Here is a 15,749-nt window from a genome sequence, read left to right as displayed (position 1 = left end):
TTTCAAATGATGCGCAACTGGAACAGACACGTGCTGTATCACAGCTCGCCGCACTTCACCGCACAGCGTGGTGACGCCTTGTCCTCACGTGCGGCGGAGCACAAGGTAAAACGTGGGCAAAACTGGGTCAGTGTTGATGTTGATCGCAATGCTATCGATTCTGATCGCGACGGCCGCAGTGTTGTAGCCGTGGCATGCGAACTACTGTCTGCCAAAGCGTGTTTACAGTTATGCGAGCGTTTTGTGCAGGCGCCGCCAGATGGGCATGCATATTGCATAATCTTGATGTTCTTTCCACAAAAGGTGCCGAGTGGTAATGGAAGACCTCAGAGTTGCATACGTGTATAAATGACCTACATTACGAGCTTTATAGTTTGGGTAATTCGATAGGAGTTTCTGACAGCAGCTTGACAGCTTTGTAAACGATGATTTTGATCCGCCTGGTCAGTTTACGATGGCAAGCCTGTGCTCCTCCGCTCTTCGTCTTGAAGTATGCATGATCAAACGCACTGCTTTCTTATCTTGGATGCAACTAAAGTTTAACGAAGCTGACATGCGGTTTACACTCTCCGCGGCGTGCACCAAAAATTCCATAACATGTACTCCTGCTCAGGCCAACACATCACGAATGCCGTCGTTCGTACGTTCTGAGGCAGAAATTAAGAGAAAGCGGGTGTTAAGTGAGTTTGTGTTGCTGATGTGCTTCTGTCAGAAGCATTTACGCGTGCTGCTCGGCATCCCTTCCAAGTTACGCCGAGGCACACGTCGAGGAGATAATGACTGGCCGCTGATGGCTTACGGAGGGCTGAGGCCCGCCCGATCAGCGTCAAAGCAGTCCCGATTTGAATAAAGCGCCCCAGGGGCTCAGCCACGGGCTCATCACCAGCCCACGGCTGCCCACACAGCGCGCGTGCTCACCGCTCTTCCGCGCCCCTGCGGCATCAGCCTCCCAGCCGCGATTACCGCGCGGCCCTCATGACCGCGCGCGCGCCACTCTCGCCACCGGCCGCCGGCGGCGCGCGCCAGGTTTGCCACCGGCGGCCCACTTCTGAGGTGGGGCCGCCCTACCCGCCGGCTGTTTGCGTCACCTCTGACCCGGAGCCCGCCGCCGCCGGGGGCGCTCATTGGTCGCGCCGGGCTGCCGCCATTAGACGCGGCTGTCGCTGGCGGCGCCGGCCGGGCGGCCCGCCCGGGTCGCACGGCAAGTTTTTGCCGCCCGCACGCGCGCTGGCGCCGGCGGTGATCGCTGCCGTGTGGCCGGTATCGGACGGCACGCGCGCGACCCTATCGGTCAGCAGCCGGCTTATCTGGGCGGGTGATTCATGACCGTTCATGATTCACGCGTTCATCCCCTGTTGAATAATTGGCAGGGGCTCCGGCGGGGGCCACCTGTTCACGCTCGCGCAAGTTGGTCCCTGCACCGCGCGTAAGCCGGCGAGGCCGCGGCCGGACCCGGCCTGGAACAGGTGGCCCTGTCCGGCGCTGGCGGCCGTGGCTTATCAGTCGGAGCCGCCATCTGCGCGAGGAGTCAACAGCGCCGGCCTTGAACCCGGGCGCCGGTGGTCGCGACCCGAGGCCGGACTATGACTGCCCGGCGCCGCTGCCGGACTGCGGACTGCAGGATCAGACTGCGGACTGCCGCAATCTGACTGCCCGGCGCCGCTGCCGGACGGCGGACTGTGGGCTGCTGCCTCATACGTGTAGAGGCGCACTAGCATAACGGTAGATGCGCGGGCCGACTGCAGCATTTGCTGCGTTGCTACCCGTGTCCGCAGCACGTTCTCAATAACTTCCTGTCCTCGGGCTTCCAGTCAGGGACCCACGGGTTACCTGCGTTACCATTTGAACACGTCCACGGTTTACGAACACCGCACCACCACACCTGCCATATCCGAATGCAAAGAACGTGGCATATGTGAAGGTCCATTTAAAGGCTCCTGATGGCCCGCATGTTTGCTTTTTGATGCTGATCTATTTGCAGACGGTGTCACTGTATGAACAGAGGTTAATGCCGCTCAGCCGGCCGAATGGACTCTGAAACCTGCCGTCAATGGGGACTCGTCGGGCATGGGGCAAGTTCCTAGTGCCTTGTCAGAGCTAGCACAAACTCTTCGCATGTGCTATACCAGTGGCTGCTGGCAAAGTTTCCGTGTTAATCTGCAGGGGCACTGGAAGCAAAGCGCCGGTTATGCGCAATGAGGTTGCTGTGCTGGGCAGATCGGCCCTCCAAGCCGACGTTATCACCGAATTGGGGTCTCCAGGCCCCGTCTGACCCTTCCGCGTGTCAATTGACGGCCGACAAGCGGTGGCAGTGCAGCTCTGCGACCACTCCGCGTGATGAGCTGTGATTCCCCACCCCGCCCCGAGACCCGCACCGTTTGTGTGTCACACGTGCCCAAAACTGGTTTGTTCCGAGGTGAGCTATTGCGCCCAGAGCGAGGGATGACTCAGACTCAGGGATGACTCTGACTCAGGATGACTCAGAGATCAGAGCTCGAGTTGTTCCCTTCCTGAAGTTTAGCCCGCGGCCGGTGATTCAGCCGTGCCTCCGCATGTGTTTGTGGTGCATCGGGGGGAGAAGGCGTGATGAAACTGCATGAATCTAGCTGCTCGGAGCGTGCTCCGGCGATGGTGTTCTGATGATGGTGATGCCCATCATACCCTGGCGAGGACAGGCTGATGTTCAGGGCATCAAATTGTCCTCGCAGCGTGTACATGAAACGGCGTTCCAGTATCTCTTGCAGATCACGTCCGCACTTTGCTATGGATCTCGTGGGCAATGACTCGCATTGCGACAAGGCGGACGTCGCAAACGGGATCGCAGTTATCATCATGCAGGACTCATAATGACTTATGGCCTGTGGCGGTGCCCTCAAAGCACTTTGGGATCACTCTGTGTAATGCACTCCAGTCGCGCTACGCCCTCGCCATGTAACGCGCTGTCGTTGTCTTGCGCTCACCGAAGCGCGGTCAATATGAGTTCTTCTTCTTTATTGTCACTGCCGTGTCCCTTTCAGCTACCACGCCCGTATACTCCCAACCAGAGCAACGCGAGCGTAGTGAGCCCAGTGGCTGCGTTTGACTCCGGCCATCTCAATCACACCGATTCCCACCGAATGCCGTCTGTTCTGACGCGCAGCGGCCTCAGCCAGTGGCTCTCAGACAGTCCAATATTTGCATCGAGTAGCACCTGTCGCGCGACCGTGTCTCGCACACACTGATAGCGCGCCCGGCCGTTTACCCGCCGACGCAATGTCAATATTGTACGTCGTACGGCCGCACTGAAAAGCTCCTGACAAGTCCGTTGTCAGGTGCCCGCCTGGGGATCAGCAGTGCTCCGGCCGCTATCAGCGTTGTTCCTGTTCCTGATGCGTTCGCAGAATTATCCCAGTTCCGCTACCTCGCCCACAGGGACTTTGCTGCGTGATTCGTTGGTTGTTTAAAGAAGTGTTCCACCTTCGTGCTAGAAAAGCGGAACTGTAGGCATTTTTACGAACGCAGACGTTCTGGAAAGATGCTGTGGTCGCATTTGCTGCGTTTGCATCCGCATTTGTTGACTGATATCCTTTAGTTGTGGTCAGTGCGGTTCATTTGACCCTCGCCAAGCGTTCGTGACGTATTGACTTGAAACAACACGTTTTTGTAACGAAATGCAACAAAACAGCTCTCCTTGAAATGGCTTTCAGAAAGTTTCGTATAAAGGCCGGTACGAATGACTTCCAGGGCATTAACCTCCGTCAGGCTTAATGACATTAATGTCTTACGATGCACTCAGCTGCTGAGGCTATATGCGTTTCATTTCATCCTGCATTTCACCCCGGCAGGAAGAGCGGGCACCGCCAGGAATCGAACCCTGCTTCTCCCAGGTGCAGCTTAACCTCTGAACTTAACCTCTGCACTTAGCCTCCGCGCTTAACCTCTGCACTTAACCTCGGCACTTAACCTCTGCACTGCCCTCACCCTGGTCGGGTGAAAGCTTTTTTACTTGCGTCTTTTTTAATGGGGTGGGAAGAAGACCCAATGACTAGTTCCCTGAGAGAGCTGGAACCAGGGGACAAACCCGTGTTGGATAGCCTTGGGTTTAATAAACCCATCGATGTCCATTGGCCTTGTGGGTTCAACAGGTGATCCTCCAAGTCAGGTGAGGCTCAAAACTCGGTAGCATAAATTCGAAAAATTGCAACTTGCCGAAGCACGGAACGGCTTTTTCTCACCAAATCGATGCACCGCCAAGCTTTGAGCCGCTCTTGGTCTAAACAAGTGGCCGTGAATCGTGCTTAACTCAGACAAGGTCACCGCTGGTCGCTCATTTAGCTTGTCTTTGAAAAGGTCATTGGCTTCTCAAAAGTTGCATATGTGCTTGCAGATTATCAATCCAGACCGACCGCGTGGCGACGGTGCTATTTGCTCTCAATTTACAATAAAGTGACACTTGTAAAAATTACCTTGCCATCATTCAGACCTGATGTCCTAACCTTTGAACTGGCATGACCTGGACCAGATTATTGGCGACGCATACGCAATGGATGTTTTACCAGCTTTGCCCAATTTCACAGCACTGCCCCCGATCGCTCTGTTTTTCATCGCAGGAATGTCACGTGTGGGATGACATTGGGATGACATTCCCACCCTCGTCCGCCCAATGTCGTCTTCAATAAAATGGCTGGAGACATAATCATACCTCCTTCCACGTTGTCAATTTTTGGCAAATCAAATGTCCAAGATGAACTCAAAGATGATGTCCAGCAAGGGCAGCTTTCCTCCCTTTTGGCTCCTGGAGGACAGCTAGGTTAAAAATCAAATATGGCAATAAATGGTGCTCACATATCAAACCGATAACAGTGGCAGATTAATTACAACCGCGCACGAATCCCCACAGCATTATTGGTGCGGTTGTAATTCAGCATAAGCCCGCCATCGTTCTTCCACTCACTTGCAGCAACACCCACATGGCTACGATGTTGCGCTTGTCATAAATTCTGAAGCACATGGCCTGGCATTGCTCTAAAGATGTGGTGGGCGGTGACTGAACGTGGCAGTCAAGAGGCAAATTGTTATGCATCAGACTGCAAAATCGCGCGTAGAGCCGTGCGTTAGTTTGCATTCCGTCAAAGACACACCTGTTGTGAGGACTGCCCACCAACGGCATTTCCTCCAATGCTTATCCTGCTAGGGAGTGGCCACCTACTTCGGAGGGCGTGGTGCACATCCAGGGGCCCCAGACCAAGAACCCGACAGACATCCAGTGCTGGGTTCTTGGCGGGAACGACTTCTGAACGGAAGGGGGAGGGTGGGGAGAAGACGTGTATTCAAGCGCTCCATGAGCTATCGATGAGTCCTCCTTCCTGAAGCACGGGACATTCGGACGCGCGCTCTTGCACTTTCACCCTTTGTTCCGCAGTACCAGGTCGGGAACAGGGCACCCCTCCCTTTTTCCGCAGTACCAGGTCAGGAGCAGGGCACCTCCCCCCCCCCCCTTTGTTCCGCAGTACCAGGTCAGGAGCAGGGCACCCCCGCCCGTCCCACAGGACCAGGCACGAGTGTCCGAGCCGCACTGGCAGGGGACCCCTCGGGGGACCAGGGCATTCCCTGCCCGTTCCGCAGGACCAGACGTGAATGCCCGCAGCCGCGCCAGCAGGGGGCCGCTCGGGGACCCTCGGGGGACCTTAGAGAGCCCCCGGATCGGATGGGACCGCTGACCGTCTCTGACGCGCCCAAGGCCGAGTGTTCTGGGAACGGGTGGGAGTTCCGGCGGCATCGATGGACGGTTGCCGTTTCTCTGAGAAGTCCCTTCCGTCACATGCGTGACGGGCGTCTCGCCCTTCAATATGGGAATTGTGAAGGTTGTGAGGACATCCAGCATTCTGAATGTCTTGAAACTCCCTGGCGTTCGCATAATGTAGCTGCTCAAGCCGGTGTGCAGCATGCTCGGGCCTCTTTTGAAAGCCGTCCCTGTCGGAAACGCCTGCTCTCACCGCTGGCTTGTCGCCGACTATTTTCCCCGCTCCACAGCCTTGGCAGAGGGCAACTGTGCCAAGTGCAATAACTACCACGCATCATCCGGCCAGCCGATTCGCTGCGGTTCTTGCCTCGGCGGCGCCGCATGGGTTCTGGGCTTGCGGCGTAGTTGCGCGTAATCTACGTGATGAAAGCTTGACATTCAACGTCGCGGCTTCCCAACGCCGGCTGATCCCTGCCCAGGCACAGCCCGCGCGTCAGGGGGGATGCTATGGTGGTGCGTGTTGTACTACCATGGCTGGGGGGTCGCTGCCAGAGCGGGAGATCATGCAACTGATGCAGTCGGGGGAGTTCCGGAGGATGTCGGCTGGACTGAGCGTGAGTCAGCAGTGGAATCTCTGCTGACAATCAATTACTCTTACTGGAAATGGGCAGCGTTATGACTAGGGCACGAGCTCGATGAAGCTCGCTAATCTCATGTTGATGCGCGGAGCATGAGAACGGACACGGCTGAGAAGGGTTGCCTGTACCGGGCTGTGCACCCGTTGCCAATGAGATCCATCTCGACTTCTAGTGGAAGGAACCCCAACTTTGTAAAGAAAACGTCATGCATTGGCACAATTTAGCCCTTCGATGCACGTAAATGCGCATGTATTGGCAATAAAAGTCTATCCAATATTTGGACTGGTTGTTCTGAGTGTCGCATCAAAGTGAAAAGGCAACACATGGTAAGAACGCCATTCAACACACAGCAGGTTACCCGCACAAGCAGAAAACACACTCAAACATACTCAGCACGCACACACAACATACACACACTCAGACACAAAAACCCAGTGAGCATGTATCGCAAAACTGAAGATATCAACTAGCTCACGTTTAAAAGCCACAAGGGGTAAGCTTTGCAAGCATTAAATAATGTTTCGCAGTCGCGGGCATTTAAGTGGCGAGAAGCTGGAAAACAGTGGCACGCCTCGTTTGCCCCCAGATCCTGGACCGCATCTTATGGACTACGACCAAGGGGCGGAAGCCAACAGCCACCGAAATACTCCGAAATGCGCTTGTTGGATGGTCGTTTCGCGGGGCATGTCGAGTGCGCGCCCGTTCACCGCGCATCTATACCCGACCACGCCCCACCTCCTGCCAGCGGATGTTAGATGCGTGCGTGCGTGGGCGGGTGGGGGCCGGAGCTGGCTGCGACGAGCAGCAGTCTCCGCAGCCCACCGGATCACGGAATGCTGCGACGAACAGCAGTATCCGCAGCCCGCCGGACCACGGAATGCTGCGACGCACAGCAGTCTCATACCGGGCCACGGAATGCTGCGACGTACAGCAGTCTCCGCAGCCCACCGGATCACGGAATGCTGCGGTGCCGCATCCCGTGGCCCGGGCCACAGGCAGCGCGCCCGGCTGGGTATGCTCGCGGCCGCGCGATGGCGCGTGCAGAGATAATCAAATTTGAGCGCTCGCAGCTAATGAGTGTCAGCCGCCCGCTCAGGATGTGCATGCTGGGCATGCAGGAAACCTTTTGTCGGAGTTCACTCTGGTGGAAGGGCTCAACCGGCCCCAGCCCGGGAGCCAGGCGAAGCGAATCAAAGCTTAGTTTCGTCCACGGTTGAAATTTTATACAGCAGAGCGCACGTAACTCGTCGCGCAGCAGTCGGCCATGCTGATTGGTCAGTTGTCAGCTGGGGCTGCAGCACGTGGTTGGCGTGGGAGGCGGCACCGGAGGGAACCTTGGTTACCTAGATGCCGCCTGGTCGCTGCTGCGTTGCAAGCCGGCGGCCGCGGGATGTAGGGACCAACCGAGAGTCTTCCTCTGGCGTATCATGCGACTTCAAATGGAGCGCCTGTTACGCTTAAAGTGTTGGGCCCAACGCAATGGTTTTTAGTTATGTAGGCACCACGAGGGCTGTGGAATCTAATTTCAAGCCAAGTTTCACGCTATCCGGCGGTTTAAGTTCACCACCGGGTGGCAATCAACCACCATTTGACTCGGAGTAAGACCAAGATTTCGCAGAAGTGGCGCAGTACAGAAACACAGTCAGAGTTGGTTTTTTTAGGGAAGGCCAGGGAGGCAAGGGCTCATTGAGAGCTCATTTTTCTTTGTCTTATTTTTTGTTTCTTTGAACGCTTGTTGTTCACGTTCATGAGGGATGGGTGGTTCGCCAGTTCCCCACTCCCGCTTGGCTGTGCCTCTACTGCAGCGTAAATACAGCTTCTCGCAAACAGAAAGATACCAAATGAATGGAGAGAAAAAAACGCAATTTTCCACATGCGTTACATACAATTCACTACGTGGCAGCTATTTGATTTACTCGGGGCTCTTTGTGATCTACTGCATGACGGGATTTTTCATTTGATATAAAATGTGAGTGTAAGCGGTTCGAGGGCCTGGTTTGACTAACCACTAAAATAATAATTAATGAAGCGCATGCGACTCGTAATAAATCATTGTATTGTGGCGAAGGATTTTATGATAATTTAAGGAGGCGCTTAAGTCATGTTTGCTTAGTGTTACATAAAGAAGTGGTTTTATAATTCCCTATCCAAATCTGTGGTGCTTTTGTGCTTTATTTGCAGTCATTTGTGAATCTGAACTAAGGTATTTCAAATAAGGCACAAGGCGACAACGAAATCTATATTGATTATTGCTACTAAAAAGGACTGCTGTGTGTTGGCCTTACCTCAGTATACGGAGAGAGAGAGAGAGAGAGAGAGAGAGAGAGAGAGAGAGAGAGAGAGAGAGAGAGAGAGAGAGAGAGAGAGAGAGAGAGAGAGAGAGAGAGAGAGAGAGAGAGAGAGAGAGAGAGAGAGAGAGAGAGAGAGAGAGAGAGAGAGAGAGAGAGAGAGAGAGAGAGAGAGAGAGAGAGAGAGAGAGAGAGAGAGAGAGAGAGAGAGATGAGAGAGAGAGAGAGAGAGAGAGAGAGAGAGAGAGAGAGAGAGAGAGAGAGAGAGGAGAGAGAGAGAGAGAGAGAGAGAGAGAGAGAGAGAGAGAGAGAGAGAGAGAGAAGTAGGATCCATAGGTAAATAACTATATATATATACATATATATATATATATATATATATATATATATATATATAACTACATAGAACAACGCTGCATGCATAAGAGTTTCAGAAAGTTTGACTTAAATTAACCGCATTCTTCTCCGTACCGAATTTTGTTTTTAACTGGGGGCATCTGTAATGTTCCTGTAATGATTCGGAGCTGGCAGGTGGAGTGATCAGTGCTCTAGTATTTGGGTCACGCAGTGCTCTCTGGTATGCCACCCAGCTCAGGTGGGTGGTGACCAAGCTGGGGCGGACTGCCGCCCATCACTCAGCACGTCCAGGACACGCCAGAACACTCCCACGCGTAGCTTGCACGGCGATTTTGGAGCGGCGCCAAATAATGCTATCTAGAAAATAAGTATGATTTAAGAAAGGCCTGGCAGGGTGCTGTCTTTCCCGCACTCACTAGTGCAATTTTGGAAAGGATTTTATGAGCAGCTTATCCGTCCTGCACACCCCGTACTGGCTGTGTCCCTGTACAGACCTTTGCTGGGCGCCCCCGTGTTCTGTGACAACTACGGCTGAAAATTCGGCTTCGGAAGATTCCAATATTGGATAGAACATTCACATTCAGCATTCAGTATAATGCATTGAGCACAATATGAATGCAAATCAAATGCAAATGCAAGGCCATACAATATAATGAACAGTCGCATATCAACATTCCAATGCTGAAATAACTATGGAAATATTGTTTTAAAAAAACCCTCCGGTGCTTGTTCGGAAAGCAGATGCACATATGTTAAACGACACGCAGAACAAATTCTAGACCTGATCAAAACAAAGGCTTGACGTGTCTTTCGCCTAAGTGGATAAAACTGAGTGTTTATGCACCCCCCCCCCCCCCTCCCCCTCCCCCGCATCCGCTGGAGTTGAACCGCAAAGCTGGAACACTTTTGCTGCACTGCTCTCCCACCGGCTCCATACTGAAAATAACGACGTGGAGAAATATGACAGCATTGCTACCGAAAGGCACGACGTATGCTACCAAACTTAACGGAACGTAGCAACATGGTGAACAAACAGCCTGTCCCCATGTCATGCAACTTGCAGCTGATTTGGCGCCGATGTGCAACCAAACGTACCCGAGCACGGTTGTGGTACGTACCGTCGGCAGCTCACCCCGCAGCCAACAGCTGGGGTACGTACCGTCGACAGCTCACCCCGCAGTCGACAGCTGGGGTGCGTACCGTCGGCAGCTCGCCCCGCGGCCGACAGCTGGGGTGCGTACCGCTGGCAGCTCGCCACGCGGCCGACAGCTGGGATACGTACTGTCGGCAGCTCGTCCTGCGGCCGACAGCTGGGGTACGTACCGTCGGCAGCTCGCCCCGCAGCCGACAGCTGGGGTACGTACCGTCGGCAGCTCGTCCCGCAGCCGACAGCTCTCAGCGCGCTCTTCTCGCCGTCTCTGGCAGGTGTCGGCAGGCGGCTGCCGCGCGCTCGCGTGCCGCTCACGGGCGACAACGGCCGACCGACGTTCTCAGTGTGCCGCGCAAACATCGCCTGTTTGGCCAATCATTAGATGTGTGTTGGTGCGGAATGACTTGTTGGCGCACCGCTGCCTGCCGGGGGGGGGGGGGGGGGGAGAGGGAGTGAGGAGGAGGGGCAAAGGCTACGTGGCTGTCCTCTATTCAGCGCAAGGCTAGGGGAAAGATTTCTCAATATAATTCGTTGCACTGAACATGGAAAGTGGCTAAACCAAACCTGAAATAAAAAACGAATGGGTTTCCCCTGAATTTGGCCGCATTCCTTCACAAATTTTTGGGGTGGAGCCCCCCCCCCCCCCCCCCCCAACTGAATTGGAAACCCCAGCCTTGCGCACGCCTGTCTCGGGCGGCCTGGGGCGCACCGGTGCGCGAGGCCCGGCCCCGACACAAGGCGCTGACCTGCGGCGTCGCCTGGCACGGCCTGGGGAGCAGGTTCAGGCATCCCGTGTGCCGCCCAGGCATGTGCGGCGAGCGGCGTGAGTCACTCAAGAATGCTCGACGGGTCGCAGTGTCTGACTGGAAGCGGTGCGAGTCATTCCAGTACTTTCAAGCTGGAGTATTGTCAAACTTGAGTGTTTTCACTTAGTGTTCTGCCCCTAAGCGATGATGTCCACCGTTGACAAACGCATCCATCCAAAACGGCAAAACGCATGCATTTACTTAACATCCAAGCAACCGCTTTATTGGGGTGATGGCGGAGTGCCAAGCGCCTGCAACTCGCGCATAGAAGCTCCTGGTTCGAAACCCGGTTACAACATGGCCTTTGCGTGTTTATATGAACCCTGCAGTCGCAGACGCTCTATGAGAGGGTGCGTAATGACGAGCGCCGTGCTTCCTCTTCTATAAAACGACTGCTGTTTTTGCTTCTTCATTCCAATGAAGCACAACACACATTGCTTCTATCTCCACTTTCAATGGTGCCAAACGCAAGGTGCAGTTTCCTGTTTGATTGGGGTACTGGAGCCCCCAGCTCCGAGAAGAATGTGGGCCAAATAACGGCCAAAGCCCATTATCGCGTGTATTTTAGGGTAGGCTTAGCAGTGTTCTCTGCTCAGCCCCATCATCTACTTCTTATGTACACCCTTGACGGAACGGCACCCAGCGAGAGCAAGTGGGGATCTCAAATTCGGCGCGCAAACGTCCCATGACGTCACTTTCACGACGGGGCGGGCCTGACGTAATCCCGTGACATTAGCGGGATGACGAGCGCCGCCGACCAGGCCCATCGGCTGGAGGTGCGGGGAGGATAGTGTGCGTCCCCGGTGCCGGGCGGGACTTCTCGTCTGGTCGGCTTTATGGTCCTGCGGGCCAGCCGCGGTCAGTCACGGCTTATCGCTGCGGTCGCCGCGCCCGCCGCCCGCTCTGATTCAGAGCAGCGTCGCGCGCGGGAGGTTCGGTTCTGATTGGTCTCATCGACCCACGCAGCCGCTCATGTATTCTGAGGGTATTTACAGCTGCAGCCGCGCACGAGGGTCGGATGCATTCCACTAGTTTGTTTTAGCACGTCACTGCAGTTTAAAACGCTCGGCCACCGCGCATTCCTCTTCTCTGACTCACAGGTGGGGGTTTGTTCAGCGACGTCGCCGCGGCGTCTGCGGCTCTCTGGCCCTAGTGCGCGGGCGGCACGCTCATGGGCGCACCATGCTATTTCAACATTGAACTGAGTGTCACCGGCTGGCCTGTCGGAACTTTGAAGGAGGGGATGCATGGGTGGCTGGCATGGAGGATGCATGGTCTTACATTAAGCTGACTTGGCTGTGAAATAGAAATGTGACCACTTGAACACTGATGTCATGACAATATTTTATTTCACGATGCGAGCTTTGATGGTCTTCTGCGCCGTTTCTGCAAGCGAAATACGGTATCATCTGGTACATATAGCCGTGGACCCCACATATAAGAGGCAGAATGCTTTGGTTATGGCTGTGAGACTATGGCTTCGACGATTATATAATATTGGCCGCGTATTAGATTCACTGCAGCCGATGACATTGGAGAGGTATAGTTGCACAAAAACATGTACCGTGACATTACTTTTTCACGCTAAAAAAACTCGTCACTGTGATGATAATAGCAGGTGGTATAAACTCAGTACGTATTATTTCCTTGGTGCACTGTCTTCTATAGAGCACTCGTTCGATCTTTCATGATCTTTCATGATCGAACGAGTGCTTCTATACAGCCCGTTCTGTTATGAAAGGGTAATCGATCGTGATCGGTAACCGTAATCGATGTTCGGTAAATGATATCACCAGGCTCATTCGATCATTACGGAGCGTATTTGATCATGATGGGATTCATTCAGTCATCATAGCACTTATTGGTGATACCTGGGTCTTGTTCAAGGTTGACAGGGCGTCTCCAGAACCAAACACAGAACTTAAAAGGACATTAATCAACGTGCCGCCTTCGTGTTGAAGTCGTGAAGAGATTTCATTGAGCACTGATGTTTGCATGATAACAAGCTGAATCGTAAGGCCGTATTTGCTCTTCGCTTGCTGTATTTGCTTCGCAATGCTGTGTTTGCTCATCTTTTCTTTGCCTCGTCACCCACACCCCCATGAGGAGCTAATAACTCGTGCCATCGCGTTAGCCTTGTTTCACAAACGACGATAGCGGTGAAGTCTAAAGCTGCTACGTGTTTATCTACAACTTATCATGTCTGCGTTATTACGGCGTAGGTGAAAGGCCAACTAGGTCATATCTACTGTCCAGAGTCAATCAAACTTGTAAGAAATATTTCGACCTCAATCATTGTACTCTCAATATTACAATGATTGCTGAAAGTCATCTTTGTTATGTTGCTCCATCTTTTCGGTTATGCGTAATCGATGTGAGTGAGACGATGTGCCCGTGTGATGAACTCTTTGGGTGAGCACACTCTACCAATAAGAACACATACACACATATCTACTAAGCATGCAACACTGTGCGTTTTAGTATCGGGACCTTTTTTTGCCACGAGTGAATTTTTCGTCTGTCGCGGGTGAGGTTTTTCTGCAGCGGGTACGTCTTGTTAAGGGCCGCGTTCGATCCGTCGTCAGCACGTTTGTCAGCACCAATCAAAGCCCAGTATTCGCCCTACGCCACGTAACGTGACCCCAAAGTCACATAACCCGTTATGTCACGCGCCGGCTGTCGATGATGTCAGGATTTTTTGTCAGTCCGCAAGCATGGAAAGAAGGCGTTACCAGATTTAGAAATCCCTCTGACAAAGGAGCGGAAGTTAATTTGGAAGCTTTTGCGTTTGCGGGTACGTTAGGTGGGGTATGGGCACTTGCCTCTAATTTTGAGGGAATGCGACGTAGGATAGATAAGAAGGGAAATAGGCTGCCAAGAGTAGTGATGAAAATGTGAGTAATATTGATAAGTGTGCTGTGTAGTTGCGTTCCTCAGTAAATTTACAGCGATGGAGTAATCGTAAAAGACGGAGAACAGGAGCGAGACGCCACGGGTCTCGAACATTGGCTTTGTCAATCCAAGTTGGAGTTCAGTGAAAGGATGGGCTTCATGCCAACGCAAGGAGCAGTGGAGGATCGATAGATCGTTTGCACATCAAAACGAATGAACAATTAAAATGAGAAGGGAAGACATTGAGATGAGATGGGAATGGGAAAAGGCACACAACTTACGGAGAGGATAGATGATGGTAATACCAGAGCAGGATCCACACTTCCAAACACCACTTTATAGGAAGTGTGTCATGGTGGGCGGTAAGCCAGAGTTAGCGCGTATGGTCTGAAGTGGTTAAAAGATAGAGGAAAAGGGAAAGGTAAAGTTAATACTTTTTCCGTCAGCCCACACATCGAACGCTCCGTCAGTACGTATGACGTCACGCATTCCAGCTGACAGTCATGCTGACGACTGATCGGACGACGCGTAATTGAGCTCGAACCTTAAAGGCTGCATATTCATTGTAGGTATGGGAAACTACTCCATTACCTATCGTGCATTTCTTGTCTTGGAAGCAGAAGTGATTGGTGGATCCAGTAAGCAGATGTTTTTAAGCGCGCGTGCAACAGACGCAAGTTTTCACCAAAGGCCAAAATACAGTCAGTCATAGTGCCTTACTGAAAGTACTTTCTCCCCTTCCTTTGCAAAAGAAGGGGCGTTTCTTGCCCGCAGCCAGGACTTTGTCATTGCCCGGTTGTCCTAGTCCGTGCATTTACGTTTGGAGGAGGTTTGCCATGCACCAATAGGACAAAAAGTTCCCCCCACAACACCCTCTGAATGTAAGCAGGAACCCACTTCTCCGAAACTACCTACTGGAGAAAATCATACTCAAATGGATGTGAGGATAATACGTACAGGACATTTTAGCAAACACAAAACGAACATTAGAACATCATAAAAAAGTGAGAATCGAGCCTGACAAAGACATGGATTCCTGGCAAATACCTTACACTGTTCAGTTATGCCGTTTCACCGTTTTTTATTACTACCTCCTGAAAATTGCACGCCATGTTACAGGACTAAAGCCAGGGCTTTCTTGAGGGGTGTGAACTTAGTGAGCACCCTTCCTAAGAGAACTGAAAGAGCTGTCCATGCTGTTGTATGGACATTGTGTAAGTAAGAAATGTTGGCCTAGGTGAGTTCCCCATCCCCCCCCCCCCTCTCCTCCTCTCCTGGTTGAGCTTCTGCCCTGCTAGCTCTCATCCTGCTAGGGAAGGAGCGATGCGCCCCCATCCCAAGGTTTTCTGGGGTTACCTCTCCGATATGTCGTTCATTTGTGCCCCAATTTTCGGTGGTCTATGGGGCATTCATTGCATGTGTCCCTGGCATTTCTGGCTTCTGGGTAGTGACAGCTTTTCAGGATCACTGCGCAGCGATCATCAGCCGTCGTGAGCGGCCGCCGGCAGCCGGCCATGACGCAAATTTCACGCGGTGGGCTGATATTGCTGCATCAACGGAGCCATATATCATAAACACGTGCTTACAAAACGCGAAACAACATAGTTAAGTTGTCCAGTGCATGACGAGAAACATTAGTCAAATAGATAAGGCAGTAGTATTAACCTTATTCCTCGGCAAAACCAGGAGAAAGAGATATAGTTAGTTGATGTTTCGGCAACATGCCTTCCTCGAAACAATAGCAGACGTGAATAGCATTGATCAGCAGTGACTAGCAGTGATTCACCCCTGCTATTGTTTTGAGAAAGGCATGTTGCCGAAATATCAACCAAACTACACCTCTATTCTCCTGGTTTATCCGATGAATAACGCTAATACTACTGTCTTACCTATGAC

Source organism: Pollicipes pollicipes, unplaced genomic scaffold, assembly GCF_011947565.3.
Source record: "Pollicipes pollicipes isolate AB1234 unplaced genomic scaffold, Ppol_2.1 Scaffold_2555;HRSCAF=2994_pilon_pilon_pilon, whole genome shotgun sequence".
Classification (NCBI taxonomy): Eukaryota; Metazoa; Arthropoda; class Thecostraca; order Pollicipedomorpha; family Pollicipedidae; genus Pollicipes; species Pollicipes pollicipes.
The sequence above is the reverse complement of the archived record's forward strand: the minus strand, read 5'-3'. Positions refer to the sequence as shown.